This window comes from Phallusia mammillata, chromosome 1 (genome assembly GCF_965637545.1).
Source record: "Phallusia mammillata chromosome 1, kaPhaMamm4.hap1.1, whole genome shotgun sequence".
Taxonomy (NCBI): Eukaryota; Metazoa; Chordata; class Ascidiacea; order Phlebobranchia; family Ascidiidae; genus Phallusia; species Phallusia mammillata.
Genome location: NC_137252.1, coordinates 873,567 through 892,656, shown reverse-complemented (window position 1 = coordinate 892,656; position 19,090 = coordinate 873,567).

Here is a 19,090-nt window from a genome sequence, read left to right as displayed (position 1 = left end):
CTTTTCTGCGATAATTTTTACCTTTTGGGTAACAACTTTGAGGGGGATTGTCCGGAGTTGTTACTGTCAGATTGGATGTGATGTTTGTGTTGATTGAACCGGTGACAATGACTGTGACCTGAAATACTTAAACTACGTAAATGCATTGCGATGAAAATGTTTAAACGCGTAGTTGATTGTAAACAGAAGGTGTCCTGCAACTACTTGTTCGATTGACTCAAATAAGAAAAACAAATTCACCAGAATTTCATAGAATGTTGAATACTGTAGATCTTCTATCAAAGTCGAATTGTCAGAATATGGAACAGATATTGTCTCATTTAAACCCTCGACTTGAATCACAACCTGTGTTAGTTTCGTTTTAGTTAACGGTTGAACAAACACAAATTCAAACTAAACCTGTGCTGTTAAATTGTTACTGTTGATGAATTGATCAAGTCCAGCCCAGCTGACAAGTACAGTTGAAGCGTTGCATGGAAATGTCTCTGCAGTTATGTTTACTACAAAAAAGGTGTTAGGATTAAAAATTCAAATTTCACACGTGGCTTGTTCGCTTACGTGGAGGATAGCAGCTCGATGGGGGATTTTCAAAAGTTGTTGTTGATGTGGAGGTTGAGACGTTTGCATTTAGGCATCCATGAAGCATTGTAGTGATCTGTCAGCAAATAATAAGTGATGAAATATAATAACTTTTAATTTAGTTTGTTTAGGTGTTTTAGGCTATTTTTGATTAGAGAATTTCGGAACTGTTTTCATATCCGTCATTTTGTTAGATAAATGAGAAAGCTATGTTGTAGTCTAATAATAAAACTTGCTTCATATTGTCATTGAGCTGATCATTTAAACGCAAAAAAAATAAAATAAAAAATAATCACTGCTTTTTTTTAACACACTTTACCTCAAAATTATATTGTGTTGAAAAACTGAGATTTTCAATTGTTGCCAATTTATCTGCATACGGTGCCACGATTCTTCTGTACAGCCCCAACACATAAATCACAACCTGAGAACAATCTTTGTCAAAAAATTGAATACTGAGACATATAACCCTGGTCGGATAACAATGGCTTTTTAGCGACTCTACAGATCAGCGATTATGAAAGCCTCTTAATCAGGGGCTCCGGCCCGCGACGGGATTTTGAGCGGCCCGCAGACACTTTCTGGTCTTACATGATAATGTGGCCCACGGCCACAGTCTGCCGCAATCCCACACTACTTGCTTACTACGTCAAATTATAGTTGTAACGGACAGTAACGCTCCCCAATAGCAAAAAACTTTTCCGCCTTTGTTACCTTTGCACCATACATCTATTGTTACGACATAACTGCCAACCTTGTGTGTGGCCTGCTTTCACGGCTTCCTTTGTTTCCACACGTGTAGCCTAGTTAGTGTTTCACCAGTATCTAAGTCTGTGGTGTATGCATTAAATTGGCTGTGGTGAATACTTTTATGTTATAGTTGGATTGTTTGGACTGTATTGTAATTGTGATGTTCTTGAATGTACTTGGTTTAGGTGGTCAAAAATCCGTCTTAAATCACTGGATAAATACGCGATTAATGTATTGATTCAGGAATCCGGCCCGCCAAGTACTTCATTTTCCCATATTAGGCCCGCCGACTGGAGAAGTTGCCCGCCCCTGCTCTTAATTGTACCAACCATTTTCCATCAATCAGATGTACAGGAACTTATAGTCTTTATTCCATGAAATTTGTTTAGGTATTAAAGCCTCATGCAGCTTTAAATCCATTGACACCAGTACCCATGTTGAGTAATTTACTCAACGCCCTCAAACTATGCAAAACAGAGCATTTGTTTCTTCGTAGGGACGTGCACCGGCCTCATTGACCCCTTCAAACACAGGTCCTTTCATAGTATTGGATCTAGGTCATAAAACTGACGTAATGCAAATTGGGTAAACAAAACGTCACGGGTGAACCAGCGCATTTTGACATTTCACTACCGGGTCACCAGACACGGCCCTGGTCGGAAAATTGTGGCAGGCACGACCCTTTGCAATTTACTTTCGGCGAGAGAGCTGTGTAGCGACTCTGCAGACCCGCGATTGTGTTTTTTTCTCGCGTTCTCTGTTTAAAATTTCGACAAAAACACAGCGAAACGTCGCCATTGAGGCATAATAAAATATTACCTCTGCTAGTAGATTATTGACTTCGATGATCTCATCTAGTCCAGTCCAGCTGACAACAACAGTTGAAGCATTGCATATAGTTTGCTCCACTGTAGCTTCGACTAAAATTAAATCAACTAGAATGTCCATTTCAAGAGAAATTAATTTAGGTTATAATATTAGCAGGAGTCAGTACAGCATAAGAGACGCTGTGTTTCAAATACATCAAATCAACTTAAACAGATTGTTTGAAGTTTAGTCTGTATTTCGAATCAATTAATTACTCACATTTTAATTGGCAAGCGTAGTAAGCCGGTTCACCACTGCAGTTCATGCTTGACTGCTCCCATCCGATCCCATAATGCAACGCTCCCTGCTGGCAAGTTGTTAAGTTGGAAACGGGAAAGTTTGCCGGAGATCCGTCGCTCCAATACCAACCATTTGACGACGTGTTGTAACGAGCTCCAATTAGGACGTTAATGTCTGAAACCATTTTTGCGATGAATTTTTATGACACGAGCGACAGATTTCTATGGTTGTAAGTTTTTGAAACCAAACGCTCACCTGGTGCCAGGAACGATCCATTATAAGTTGTAAAGCTTTCATACGTTTCGTTAACACTCCTCAACTTGATTGAACGTGGTTTCCGTTCATAACTGAATATATCTTTTTGGCGCTTGTTAATGTTAACATCGGAAAACAAGGAATACTGAAATATCCATGCTACAAACGAATAGATAGCCTTATACAAGGTTTTGTTTTGACTGAAAAAGGAATATATATGAAAAAAAACGTGTAGGTTAGTGTGATGTAGATAGCAAACTCCTGAAAAATAAATGTTTAAAAACCGGTTGTTTCATGGAATTTTCGACTGCCGAACTTTTATTCGATGCTTGACACCATGACCACATCACAACGCTGTTTGTTCTACTGCTTTTGTTATTTTTTTGGTATCCACACAAGTGCTTATTAGCCCTCTGTTCACTTATATTCATGCAATAGTTCTAACTCTTTGTTACTGTCCTTAGCTACAAGGGTCCTTTTTTGCGGTTGCCCAGTTACATTCCGCTACGTGGACATAATAGTCTTTTTTATTGTGCGTTGGTAAGGGTAGTTGAAAACGTAACGTTAGTGGTGTGATATAAGTGTTTAGCGCCGAGCATTCATTCTATATTGTTATCCCATGGTACAATCGGATTTACTCCACGTTGAATTCCCAAACCTATTTCTGCTGGTGTGGATATTGCTCAGTTCAGAATCAATAAAATCAATAAAGCGTGCAAAATGACTTGTTATTTCCATGTCTTAATGACCTCGCGTGCCAACCTTTTTTCTATATAACAATGGTTCGTGCCAGCTGATATTAATAATAAAAAGAAAGCAGAGCGTTTTGTGCATGTAAAGCTGAATTTTGAAAGGCGAAAGCCTTATTACTTACAGAATTTCTCACAATTTTCTCCAATAGTTACAATCCACCTCTCAGCATTAGGACCACTTCCATAATTGCAGAAGTAAATTTGTTGCATGGTGTTTTCAGGATTGCTAATCAACAAATTGCATGTTTTTATGATCAGGTGTGTTAATGTCAAAATCTATTACCTATTATACAAGTCGAAATACCACAGATGTCCGAGTAATTTCGTACTATTCCAACCGTCTTCAGTCGAACTTTTTGAGTATTTGCATCGTTCATGGTCGAACAAGTTGTAAAAAATATAAATTCTCTGCAAATCTGAAACGATGTTTGTTATTTATTTTTTCACATATATTAAAAAAAATGCAGCCATGAGTAAAGTCGTCTTTGCAATAATGATTTAAATCCTTTTTTGCTTCAAAATAAGTTTGTTGTTAGATTTGTGGAATACAGGTTGGGGTAATAAACTATCATCAACTTGAACCTGTTGTGTATTTGTCAGTCATGAGTTCAGTAAGAGTTGTGTTGATCTGTGGGTCATCAGTCATTGCAAGATTTCCACCCAGCAAAGAACATTTCTCCTGTGCAGTGTTTGCATCCACAAGATCGTCAGATAATATCAACACACTGTTCGTCACTGCTTGCATCGTTTTGTTACAATCTTAAAACGAAATGAATGAATGTTACAGCGTTGCTGTGATTGTTTACAGTATTCTACATCTTACTTGCAGCTGATGACCTTTGCGCAAGCAGCATCACGAAAAACGCCACAGTCCTTTTTATCATGTTAAAAAAGTTCTGTGCTTCCAATATTTTTTATTCATGCAACAAACGTCTAATTGGAAATAAATGGCACCATTTACTAGTTCAACTCGTTTATTTTAGCACTCGAACTAAACCGAAAATTACTATCAACTTCAGCCCATTGACATTAAACTGCTTCGCGTCAACATAAAACGTTTGTTATTTTTCCTATTCTGACTTAAGAAATATCTGGTGCAAATTAACCGACTAATTTTAATGGTATACTACCATCAAGGCGCTCGTTATTGCGAAACCTCTCTGGCGAAGCAAAAATCCAAATGAATATGAAAAACTCGATTTTAAAGCTGTCCACGTACCGCTGCACCTACAGAAACGAAAGTGATTCGGCATTTTCCAATGTTCGCATTGACGTTGTCTGTTTACCGACTTGTTTAATCGCGTGTGACCTAGCGCAAGCATTGTGTTGTCGAGGTGTAAATATTTACTAAAGCTAAGAATAACTTGTTCGTTCTCTGTACGACCTAAAAGCTCAACGTATAATGTGTTTTGGCCAACGTGTATTTCGTTATTTATAAGCATCAGATAAACAGTCGTAAAAGCAAGTCTACACACGACAGATTTTACTTTCCTTTTTCAAAATTCTTTCCTTTGTTGGAAGTCTACGAATATCACGTATTAGGTAGCATTGATTAAACCGGAAACAATCATATGAAATGGATTGAACGTACAACAGATGTTTTTTTTTATCTTTTACAATATATGTACCAAGGTTTTCAACGTCTACTTATGTCGCCTTAATTAATAAACAAGTACCACTAACTGGGTCAAATATTCAAACACATTTTGCTTCACAAATTTACGAAAACCGACTTGTCATTGTGATATTTGCCGTTTAGCAAAAACTACACTTCCGGTTTAAGCTGCTTTTTAAATCGCTTCAGAGCGAATTTACACCTGCAGTGACTCAAAACACCGCACAGCTGCACTTGGAGAAACACAAATGATTTTACGATTCGGCCATTGACGTTGACTGTTTATTAACTGCCTAAACTTCGTCTGTAGACTTTGTACAAACGCTTTTTTGTGGGATTGTAAGTCATTACAGAACCAGTGCTGACTGCTCAATTGTATTTGTAAAGTATAGCTTATCTTTTTGCCGTCTTCACTAGCACGGACAAAGCAATAGTACAACTTGTCACAAATTATTATCAATCAAATATACGAGTGTCACGTTCACGAAAAACACACGTTCGTTTACTTTTTTCATTTATTCAGGTAGAATTATCACAAATGTACCAACTCCTGTTTCGACCTACATTTAAGACCTTATCAAAGTAGCTGGTGATTCAGACTGCATTAGCTAGTGTAGTTTTCTAACCGTTTAGCCTCTGACAAACTGGAGTGTCTACAGATAATTAAACGTTGTGTTTCGTATGTACAAGGTCTTGGTTTTGTTTTTATAGACATTTCCTCTCAGGTATCAATTTTTTTGTACACTTGTAAAGTTTCTTAAAATTTTTACTTCTAAATATATAAAAATAAAAAATAACTTCCTAAATGTAGAAGAATTATGACTTGTAACTGACCTTGTCTGTAATATTTATTTTTGAAATTATATTTGCGGTTTTTAAATTTCGAAACAATTAATTACAATAAAAGTACATAAATGACAATTGTACCGAAGCAATTTAAACTATGATTTAATCACGTTATTGTTTCGTATGTAGGGTTTGAGTTGGTCCCATCGACATTAACTGTTTCGTATTCGTCTTCGTCCGCGACTTTGTCAGTAGAGGGCGCTGCAAAAACGTGAAATTAATTTGTGCAATTTTATTATTAAGGATTTTGGGCAGGAACTTAGCTGAATAGTCCGGCATGCCTGACCCATTTACAGACATAAAATATCCTGAAAAAAAATATCATTAAGGATTTTCTTACCGTTTGTTGTTTTACGTGGAAACTGCTTTTGTGTCATTACCGTTGCAAGATGACGACTTTGATTTTTCCTGTAAAGAAAGTTACAAATATTCATAACAATGTTTCGCTCCTGCAAACAACAGATGTGAGTTAATAAATGAATTATGTGGGCGAAAACGTAAGTTTAAATATAATTTAATCACGTTATTGTTTCGTATGTAGGGTTTGAGTTGGTCCCATCGACATTAATAACTGTTTCGTATTCGTCTTCGTCCGCGACTTTGTCAGTAGTGGGTGCTGCAAAAGAAGTGAAATCAATTTCTTCATATGATTCGTTGTTTGCAACGATTTTCTTACCTTCTGCTCTTTTAAGTGAAAACAGTTGTTTCGCCGTTACTGTTTCTGGTTGGCTGCTTTGATTTTTTCTGTGAAACAAGTTACAAATGATGATCATAATGTTTCTCTGCTGAAAACAAAAATGAGATATGTGTTTATATAGATAATAAAAAACACCATCAAAACAATGATACTTATTGCAATATCCTACATTGACGTTTAAAAATAAAATTTTGTACCTGTGTCTACGACGAATAAACATGACCACCAGCCCAACAATGAACAATATAAGAAGCAACAGCCCGATCACCAAACCAGCAATCATTCCGACACTCGTTGCAGGATTGGCCGTGTTTTCTCCAGGAAAACAACTTGGAGGAGGATTAGGCGGAGTTGTTACTGTTAGATTGGATGCGATGTTTGTGTTGATTGAACCAGTGACAATCACTGTGACCTGTGTTACAAAAATGCTTAGTTTGAGAGTTTCAACAAAACAATTTTTTTTTTCAACAAAAGTATTTTCTGTTTATTTTTACTTGGCCAATAATAGGAAAAAAATCCTTACCAATATATCATACAAAGTAGAGTTAAGAAGATCTTCTATTATAGTTGATTTATCGGAATACGGAACAGAGATTGTTTGATTCAAAACGAAGACTCTAATTTGAACCTGTATGTAACTTAATGCAGTGAAGAGTGAAGTTTGTTTTTAGTGTAGTAATGCACATTTAGGTTCGTTTATCAAAGATTAAAGACTCGAAAAACAACAACAAAAAGTTTAATTTAGACCTGGGCTAACAGATCGTTGCTGTTGATAAATTGATCAAGTCCAGTCCATTTGACAAGCACAGATGAAGGGTTGCATAGAAATGTCTCGACAGTCGTGTTTACTGCAATGCAAATAGAAAAGAAACGTTGTGTCAGGTTCTTAAAGTTTGTGTTCGCTAACATAGTTTGCTCGCTTCTTCGGAGTTGTTGTTGCGAAACACTGGTATGAACTATGTTTATTTTCCATACCTTCAGTGCGACACTAAACCAGTCGCAATTTACTGTAATGCATAATAATAAACCACTTACGATGGTTTGCAAAATTAGAGAAACACTTTGCCTGCTTCTTGGGAATTAGGTTTGCTAAATACCAAAAATAAAATCGTATCAATGTTTACCTTCAGGGTAACAGCTTGAAGGGGGATTGCCAGGAGTTGTTACTGTCAGATTGGATGCGATGTTTGTGTTGATTGAACCAGTGACAATCACTGTGACCTACCACCACAAACATACAAATTGGTTACGTGAATGTCATGTTGCGGACAAGTTAATCAACGTTACTTTTTCTGGTAAACCAGTGCTTGTTCAATTGACACCAAGAAAGGCATTAGTTTTTACCTCAATGACATACGTAGTGGAGTGAATGAGATCTTCTATTGTTGTGGAGTAGTCAAAATAAGGAGCAAAGACCGTTTGATTCAAACCTTCCAGTTGAATTTCAACCTGTATGCATTTTGGTTTCAAATCCATTTATACAACACACAAACTTGGTTTAAACCTGCGCTTTTAGTTCGTTGTTAATGATGAATTGATCCAGTCCAGTCCAACTGACAAGTACAGTTGAAGCGTTGCATAGAAATGTCTCTGCAGTCGCGTTTACTACAAAAAGGTGTTGTTACAATTAAAAAATTCAAATTTCACAGGTGACTTGTTAGCTTACCTGGAGGATAGCAACTCGATGGGGGGTTTCCACATGTTGCTACTGATGTAGAGGTTGAGACGTTGGCGTTTAAGCATCCGGTAAGCATTGTAGTGATCTGTTAGTAAATATTCGGTGATGAAAAAGAATAGCTGTCAAACCAATCACAGTACGTCAGGCCCATTGAAGGCGCTATACCGAATCAGCCGGTCACCAAGCATTCAGCACAATATGGCAAGTCGTAGGCTAGAAAAATCTAGCCTGCGGTGGGATTCGAACCCACGACAGGAGTCTTTCCGGGACTCACGCTCTACTAACTGAGGTACACAGGCCCAGTGGAGAATCCGCTGAAAGTCGAATCACAAGCACCGTTGCCTGCCTCGTATGCTGCACATGTCAGCTTCGTAGTATGGGTTCGCCAGATTGTCCAGTATCAGTTAAGATGAACATAAATTCATAACTGGGATCAGCCCTGAAGCGTCTATGCAGACCAGCAATCACTATACCGAATCAGCCGGTCACCAATGGGCCTGGCGTACTGTGATTTATATATGAGTGTGGCGTCATCGCTGGTCTGCATAGACGCTTGAGGGCTGTTCCCAGTTATGAATGTTCATCTTATCTTTCAAACCAGTTTGTTTTGGGGTTGAACGTTCTGCGCAAATATAATAGTACAATTGCACTTGTCGAAACGTAATCATGTTTTACACACAAATACTGGTCCGGATTTTTTTGTTAATAAGCAGACCATTCCAGTTTCAAATAAATTAAGTTAAATTATATTCAAATACACTTTACCTCAAAATTATATACAGTTGCAAAACTGAAGTTTTCAATTGTTGTCGACAGATCTGCATATGGTGTCATGATTTTTTTGTTCAGCTCCAAAACATATGTTTCAACCTAAATAAAACAGTTGTCAAAAACTGCAATTCACAACATAAACAACCGTAGATATGTAGCCACCTTGTCGCAACAAGCTACGCAATATCCATCAGTACCCACAGCGCTGCTAACACAAGTCTATATAATACACAAGTTGTCCAACCTATTGTTACGCAATAAAGCCTATGGATCCATTTTGTGTCCAAAATGATAGGGTGGGTAGAGGAAAATAATACATAAACTGGCTGATATTTACAAACTGGAGATCTTAAACGCGAATTTGATTCGCCAAATTGAATGAAAATTTCGGGTTCTAACATTTTAACGTAATATTAAAAGCTAAACTGCTTTTTTTCATGTAAACTTTAAATATTTGCATTCAGCGTTCATTATCACACCCAAATGTTAGGACCCAAAAGTTTTATTCGATTTTGCCTATCAATTTCGCGTTAAAGCCCACCAGTTTGTAAAAATCAGACAATTTACGTGTTTTTCCCTATACCTGCTGTATCAATTTGGACACAAAATGGCGTCCATGAGGTTCTATCGCGTAACAATGGGTTGGACTACTTGTGTTTCATGTACTTTGCTATAGCAAGTATACTAACCGCAAACTATGTGTTTATTTATAAAGCCATGTTCCGACCCCCCTTTACATCTTCGTACACGAGCCTTTCAGGGTTTTGGACCTGGTCGACCGAACTTACGTAATGGAAATTGGGAAAATATAACGACTTGAAGCCACCTCAGCTTGGCATTCGCCGCTCTGGCGTGAAAGGCCCGAAACATTTCGCACACGAGGACCCGTCACAATATACGAGGACATTGCATGTGCCTCCTGCATTCACTTTAAATCGATTTTTGCGCGGAAGATTTTAGATTTAAAATAAACAAACAAACAGTCTTTGTGGTTCAATAAACATTACCTCTGCAAGTAGATTATTGTCTTCGATGATCTGATCAAGTCCAGTCCAACTGACCACCACATTTGAAGCGTTGCACATAGTTTTCTCCACAGTTGCACTGACTAAAAGTTGGTCAAAGGGTGAAATGTCCATTTAGAAACGAAAATAAAATTATTAGCATGAAGACACTGTATCACAAATAAATCAAAAAAATATACAATGATTGTTTAATGCTTAACTTTGACTAAACATACTTTGTTTTTAAATTACTTACATTTCACTTGACAAGCGTAGTAAGTCGGTTCCCCACTGCAGTTCATGCTTGACTGCTCCCATCCGATCCCATAATGCAATGCTCCTTGCTGGCAAGTTGTAACGTTGGAAACAGAAAAGTTTGTCGGCGATCCGTCGCTCCAATACCAATCTTCCAATGACGGGTTGTAACGAGCTCCAATAAAAACGTTAATATCTAGAACAGTGATTTTCAAATTTTAGGGAACCGTGGGCCCCTAAAAGCAATTTTTAGGCCTCGAGCCCCTTTCATGTAACTCTGTAAGATCTGTGGCCCCCCTTTACAACGCATATGGCTATCTCTTGTTGGGAATTTGAAAACGCAAATGGCAAACTCGTGAGAGCAGTAACTTTGGCGTAAAAACACGTCAAATAGAGTAAACAAGATTCCGTAATCGTGATAAATTTCAGTGTAGACAAAAATATGTGAAATAATCGAGTGAATTATAAAATAAAGTTGTTTGCAACAGGTATTAATTATGTTTAAAAAAAAGAAAATGGCTTTTAGTGGTTTTCTGGTTCTCCCGTTCTCCCTGGAACACAGCTCGTGGCCCCCTTGGGGGAGCTATCGCTCCTGGTTGAGAACCGCTGGTCTAGAAGATATTTTTGCGTTGATTATGTCAATGACACAAGCAACATTTTGTGTTTGACCATGACGACACCTGGTTCTAGGAATGATCCATCATATACGTTGAAGGTTTCAAACGATTCATTGACACTTCGCAACTTGCTTGAAAATGGCTGGCTTTCTCTCCAATAGTTGAATATTTCTTTTTGGTGTGTGCTTGTGTTTACATCAGAAAACAAGGAATACTGAAATACCCAATCTACAAACAAATAGGCAACTCTGTATAAACTTTTTGTGCCTGTATCAGGTAATAAGAAATATGATTTAACATACAAGTTAAGGTGAGGTGATAAGAAACTGACGATAAAAAAATGTCAGGAAGACAAACATAATTATTTTTACCTAACTATGAGAACTTTAACATTGCCCATATAGAGGTTAGCTATTTTTAGTTACAATAATTTTGTCATTGTTTTCGTGTATGGAACAACTGAACAATGCTTCGTAAAATTTAATATTAATTTCAGTAAATGGAAAGTTATTAGTAAGATGATTTGGCAGTTGGGTTACTAAGTGAGGTTACATACTTCCCGGCGTACAATCTCCTTTAACAGTTACTTTCCACCTCTCCGTGTCGCTGACTTTCTCATAATTGCAGAAATTTATTGATTCCATTGCGTTTTCAGGATTGCTAAACAAAAAATTGTATGTTTTTATAATTACAAACTTGTTGCTGTTAAATGTGTTTACCTCTTATACAAGTCAAAATACCACAGATGTCCGAGATATTTTGTGCTAATCCAACCTTCTTCAGCCGAATTATTCGAGTATTTGTATCGGTCAGTGGGGTTATAAAAAATATAAACCCGCTGCAAATCTGAAAAAAATAACGATCGCCTAATTTTAATCATGGCAGTTTTTCACGAACAAAATATTAGACCAAAATAACTCCGAAGAGTTAAAATCGTTCTAGCCACAATATTTGACAACTATGTTCATGTTAATATCAGCTTATTCTGTTGAGGCACAACACGGTCGATTCTTAAAATAGTGAACTGCCTGATGTTGTTAAATTGCATCTACACAAACCTGATGTGTATTTGTCTGTCATGAGTTGAGTGAGAGTTGTGTTGATCTGTGGGTCACCAGTCATTGTAAGATTTCCACCCATCAAAGAACATTTCTCCTGTGCAGTGTTTGCATCCACAAAATCGTCAGATAATATCAACACACTGTCCTTCACTGCTTCCATGGTCGTTCCACAACCTGACAAATGTGTTAAGGATTACAATATCTTATTTCTGTAGTTATTTGCAGAGTAGTACGTCTTACTTTTTGTTTGAGCTGATGACAATGGTGCAAGCAGCATCAAGACAAACGCCACAGTCCTGTTCATCATATTTTGAACGTTCTGTGCTGCTCATAAATTAGTTATTGGCTCAACAAACTTCTTTCTACATTCTAAAATAACAATCACAATTCCAAAAGACAGAAAAATGGAAAATATTTTCCCAGTTACGAAATCAGTCGATGAAAATCTTGGAACAAAAACCAGTTTTGTCTTATGGCGTCTTTAGTTCTTGTATATATAATTATATTTGAATAAGGAACTGAAGGTGTCATTATGTGATACATATATACATGTATAATTATATATATGTAACGATATTCGTCGACTAATTCCGTTACTAGGAAAATATTTTCCACTTAGTTATTTATTCACATAAACGGTGGTCGTGACTGATGCTTGTTAAAGTGTCTGATACTGTTCAGTTCAAACACTCCATTTCAAAAGGTAGTTTACTTTTGTGAAACACAACACAAGAGACAACTGCACCTGCTTGTCACTTGACTTCTAATGTGCCAACTTGAAGTTAAAACTAAATCTACAGATCAGCACATTGGTATAATCCTGTCTTACATCGAAAAGGACCGAAAGTTAATTCCCGTTTTAATTTCAAAAACGTCTCGATTTACGCCATTGACCAGTTTTGAAGGTTTATTACCATCATTGCGCATCATTACACTTCTGGCAAAAAACAGTTTGAAACTTGTACACAAGCTAATCTCTTTCAAATGATGTGACTAACTTGATTTATTGTAAAAGAAAAACAATCCATGTAGTGGACGAAAAATCGACTTCAAAGCTGTACTATGAACACTGAACAGATGTACCTGCAGAAACGAAAGTGGTTTGTTCTTTTCCGATTTACACGTTAACTGTTTACCGACGTGTTAAATTACGTTTGTTGATCTACCGCAAGCATTGTGTTGGTGAGTAATAAATCTTTATTGAAGCTAGAATATCGCGCTACTTTCACTTTGCATATGTTCATGTACTGTGTATTTGCAGATAAAAGATTGAGTGGTCACCAGAGAATTCAGGCGCAGTTGAGATTAAATTTTTAACCTTTATTCTTTAGCATCAGCTCACATGCAAGTCTGCACACGACAGGTTTACACCCATTTCTTAATTTGTTAGAGTAGTTTTTTTAACGAATTCTAAACTCTCGCGTAAGTTATTTGAAACAAAAACTGTAGTTTCCCACTTTAAGTTGGAAAGCACTTTTCCATGTTCAAGTTTTAAACTATAGCCACAGAGCAACTGATTGCATGGGAAAACTGGTATTTGTCCATTCACCAATGAAAACAAGTTTTAATTATATGTTTGTATCCGTAAAAGTGGACCTTGTGCCTATAGATTTTATGTCAGTTATACATAAGCTTTGCAAATAATTTTTTGAGTGTGTTTATTTCGTGGTCGTATATTCAAAAACCATCTTTTCCTTATATATGTTGTTCTTTGCACCAACCCCACTGTATTTGTTTCAAACCGACGTCGACGACGACAAACAGACAAGGCCATAAAAAAGCGAATTTGCGCAAAGGTTGTCGTCAACCTTATGTAATCAATACAACCTGAGTTTAAAGGTTGGTCTGACCGCGAATGTGTAAAGCAAACACAACGTCTGTTTTCCTTGCGTTGTGACATGCTTGCGTTCTATTCTTTTTTTCCTTTGTTTATCGTGCACTGTACCAGTCGCATTCAGTGTTATTTACCCTGATGAAGACGACCTGTATAGGACGTCGAAACGTCGGAATAAAATCACATTTGCCAGAAGAGCTCTTAAAACTTGATACTATGCCTGGAAGCAATAGCTTATACAACTCCTAAAATTTGTCACTCAATATATGAATATGGATAGTTTGTGGTCGTGAACTGTAACATTTGACGTGACGCTGTCTTACAGCATTTTATAAAAGTTTAGCTTTATATTTGTTGCACTAACAACAGGCAAATCTATTAGTAGGTTAGTTTAAAAAATCAGCCTCAAAGATACATAAGTGATTGTATTACGTTATTGTTTCCATTCATAGTGCCTAGATATCTCTTTGTAATTTTGACCAGATTGCTATATTCGTCCCGACAAAAAATTACAACATCGACACTCGATTATAGTTGGTGCACGTTGTACTTAAACTGACAAGAAAAACCGCAATCTAGTTCAATTAAATTTGCATTTATTAGGTATTTGCAAAGGAAATTACAAAGCTATTAGAGACAGACAGTAAACAAGGTGAATTATGTTGGCACTTCGTAAGCATTTTCTGTTTCAAATGGTTCGTATTTGTGCTCTGGGTCATCGTCACCAGCAGAGGGCGCTGAAACAAAATTAAATAAAATTACTTTGCAATGTTTTTTTGCCAGTAAGTTTTACCCACCATTTTGTTTTTTATGTGAAGGCTGGGCATGTGTTTCTCGTTTCTTACATGGTTTTTCATGCTTTGGTCTGCTGGAAACAATAAAAAATGTTTGCGCCTTAATATTCTCTTATATTGGTTGAAGACATAATTGGTGACCGCTTTTGCTACCACTATTGACTTATAATTTTTATTTTTTATTATTTTGCCAAAACGGGTTATGAAGCTCTAAAATGGTTTGAAATAAAATAGCTACTTTTGTTATCTTTCCGATAGAAATGATCTTGAAGGGGAAATTAAGCATTTGCGATCAAATGACAGAAAATTACATAAAAGTGTAAGTCTTAACTACAAGTTAAGATACAAATACATTCATCAGACTCTCACATTACGTGCAAATACCCTTAAAGGATGTGCGGCAGTTATTGATTTTTATTCTTCTCAATAGTCTGATTATTTAGCTGGAAAAAGCCGGCGTGTGGTCCGTATATTTTACTGCTGCAAGTTACAAAGTTGGTTTGAAAAAACAAGGAATCGCTGAACTGTTTTCAAGGATTTTTGAAAGTTTTGTTCAACTGTAATAGTTTTTAAAATCATCTACATTTTTAGAAGAATTTTTTTTCTGAAAACGTTTGTCATCTTCAATGAAAGGAATAAAACGGCAATTCAAATTAATGCTATTCAACCGAGGTTCCGCGGAACTCTTGCGTTCAATGCAACACTTAGAGTCGTGGCGTGAAGTCAAAGGCTAGTTTGTTGTAACATTTCAAACACGAATGATTTAAAACATTATTATTGCGAACAGTGACGCTCACCTCTTCAATCTAGTTAACCTTAGTTACACCTTCGATCGATAATGGCGTAGTAAATCCAGGCCTAACTACACTTTTTGCCGAATTGCGAGACAAGCAAAGCAACAAGCTCGGTCAATCGTTTTATTGAATCAATTTTATATAGTCGTGTTTTAGACTTTGTTTAAAACTGCATGTTTTTTTCGTCTATTTAACCTCAAAGTGTTAAGATTATTTTTAATGCGGTTCCGCAAATTTGACGAAATGTCTGCATGGGACTAAAAAGTGTTAAAAAGCACTAATTTGAATCGCAATATATAAAAACCTGTGTCTTCGACGTATCAACATGACCACCAGCCCAACAGTGACAAGTGCCAAGAGCAACAGCCCGATCACCAGACCAGCAATCATACCAGCACTCGTTGCAGGAAAACAGCTTGCCGGGGGATTACCCGGTGTTGTTACTTTCAGATTGGATGTGATGTTTGTGTTTATTGAGCCAGTAACAATGACTGTGACCTGAAATCAAAACAAATATGATTCGTGTCTTAATTACTTTAATGTTATGTCACGGACAAGTTTACTCCTTCTTTTGGTAAAACAGAGAGTTCTATTCTATTTACGCCCAATCGACAAATCTTCTTTACCTCAATTTCATAAAAGGTAGATTGAATGAGATCTTCTATTAATGTCGAATGGGCTGAATACGGAACATAGATTGATTGATTTAAACCGTGCACTTGAATTTCAACCTGAATGTACATCGATTTCAAATAACCGTTTGGCAACACACAAACATCCTTTAAACCTGTGCTGTTAGTGCGTTTTCGTTAATGAATTGATGAAGTCCATTCCAACTGACAAGCACAGTTGTTGCGTCGCACATGAATGTCTCCGCAGTCGTGTTTACTAACAAAATCACTTAAATACCTTTTTTCACCCGCACATTAATAAAAACTCAAACACGTAAACTTACCTGAAGGATAGCAACTCGATGGGGGGTTTCCATAAGTTGTTACTGATGTGGAAGTTGAGACGTTCATGACTGGGTATCCAGTAAGTATTGCTATGATCTGTAAAGATCGAATGGATTCAGGTTAACAAAGCTTTATGTTTTTTTAAGAGATCCAATATCAACGATTAGGCTTAGTAACAAGCCGTTATTATAACATGTTTTTCGTCTCATAATTTACAACTTGGACGGTGACCCATCGAATCCAATTGTGCTTTAAAGCAGGGGTGTCAAAAACAAACTTTTAAGTAAATCGAGGGTCGCACTAACGAAACATTTGTTACACTGTAACGTGACAACAAAAATGATGCATGATTAAAAACCTAAATGTTCGTTCTTTATAAAAAAAAATAACAAACAGATAAACAGTGTAGCAAAGTGAAAGAACCAACTTTGTATGAACACAATGACCTACAATGACGTAACAATGTAAATAATATGACGCAACAATCACAATTGCTGATTCTAAAGAGGAGCTGTTTCGATTTTTGTTGTTAAACTGACAGGGGTCTGACAGGTTATTCCGCCAGTGTAAAACACGTAACTTCTGAAAGTTACTTCGCAGGCTGCACAAAAACTCTTGCAGGGCCGCATGAGCCCGCGGGTCGCCTGTTTGGAACCCTGCTTCAAAGCAACTTAATTGTTTAGGTTGTTGTATATTCTATATCAATCGAACCAAACTTGCTTAATGCTTTAAAAACTTACAGCGATGTTATATTCTGTTGCAAAGCTTAGGTTTCCAATAATTGTGTTTTTATCTGCATACGGTGCAACGATTTTCTTGTTTATTCCCAAAACATAAATTGCGACCTGAAAGCAACATTTGCAAAGAGACATAGTATACAAAACCAAAAAAAAACATTTGATCATACATCATTACCTTTGCATTGTTGTTGTTGATGATCTGATCAAGTCCAGTCCAACTGACCACCACAGTTGTTGCATTGCAGTTAAACTTCTCCACAATGGCTTTGACTAAAATGGACCAAAAATGTTAAATGCCAATAGTGGTAAAAATGTTAAAACATGTGGTGAAACTTGTTGGAAAAAAAAGTGAAGCAAATGTACCAATAAATAGGAAACAAAAATGCAAAGAAACAATTAAACGATTCCCGAAACTGTATGAAGCCCAGTATGTAATTTGGAATAAAAATATGATCAAACAAATCGTTTTATAATTACTTACATTTAGCTTGGCAAGCGTAGTAAGCCGGTTCCCCACTACAGTTCATGCTTGACTGCTCCCATCCGATCCCATAATGCAACGCTCCCTGCTGGCAAGTTGTAACGTGGGAAACTGGAAAGTTTGCCGGAGATCCGTCGCTCCAATACCAACCATTCAACGACGTGTTGTAACGAACTCCAACGAAAACGTTAATATCTGAAAAACAATTTGCAAATACTATTTTTTCAAACGAAACGTTTATCTGCCGTTTTATTGTATCGAGACCTAACGCTCACTTGGTGCCAGGAACGATCCTTCGTATTTGGTAAAAGTTTCATACGGCTCATTGACACCTCGTAATTTGCTTGAATATGGCTGTGAGTATCTTGCATAGTTAAATATTTCTTTTTGAATTTTCTTTGTGTTGGTGTCGGAAAATAAGGAATATTGAAATGCCCATCCTGCAAACAAACATTTGTGGTAACAAATACAACGAAAAAATTAGTTTATTTGGCTAGCGCCAAGAAAAACAAGAGGGCCAAGTTGAAACGAGATAGATACTGTACAGGCCACAATAAATAGCTTACAGTTTTGGCGAAAAATAGAAAATCTTTTTATGATTTGTATATTCTGGCTTTGTTGGCGTATAGCATTTGAAAATGTGTCTTTGTGCTTCTATAGTTCTGGCAACAACCATCTTTCGTGTTTCACAAAATGTTGCTCTGTTTAATGTAATTCCATTTGCCGTCAAGAGATTTTTTTTATCAGAACTATGTTGAAGACGTATAAAGGTTACTGAGCAGTGAAAAACTCAAAACCTTTAAATTCACAATTTCTTCCAATTGTCACATTCCACCTCATGTCATTCGGGTTTGTCACATTGCAGAAGTAAACTGTTTGACTCGTGTTTTCGGGATTGCTGGAGGACGAAACGTATGTTTTCATGCTAGGATTTTGATCATATTACAACGTGTTACGTTTTGTACAAGTCGAAATACCACAGATGTCCGAGAGATTTTGTACTAGTCCAACCCACTTCAGTCGGATTGTATGAGTATTTGTATCGTCTATTGTCTGCTGTATCACAAAAGATATAAACCCTCTGCAAATCTAAAGATATTTACGATTACTTAATTTTTATTGCTGTATTTTTGCACTCAATAATTACAATCACATTTGGCACAAATAGTAAAAGATGTATGTGCAAAAATAATGCAAATCCTGTTTTTTTTAAAGTAATTTCTCAAAGTATGTATAAAACGCGTGTTTAAATTATGTCTAACTTTCATGTTCCCAGTGTTAATCTCTTGCTTCTATGTAAACCTGCTGTGTATTTTTCTGTCATGAGTTGAGTGAGAGTTGTGTTGATCTGTGGGTCATCAGTCATTGCAAGATTTCCACCCAGCAAAGAACATTTCTCCTGTGCAGTGTTTGCATCCACAAGATACACTGAATTACAAAAAAACCGTAAAACAACAAGTGAAAAGCACTTCTTCACACATTTAGTTTTAAAAGTGTTATTGTT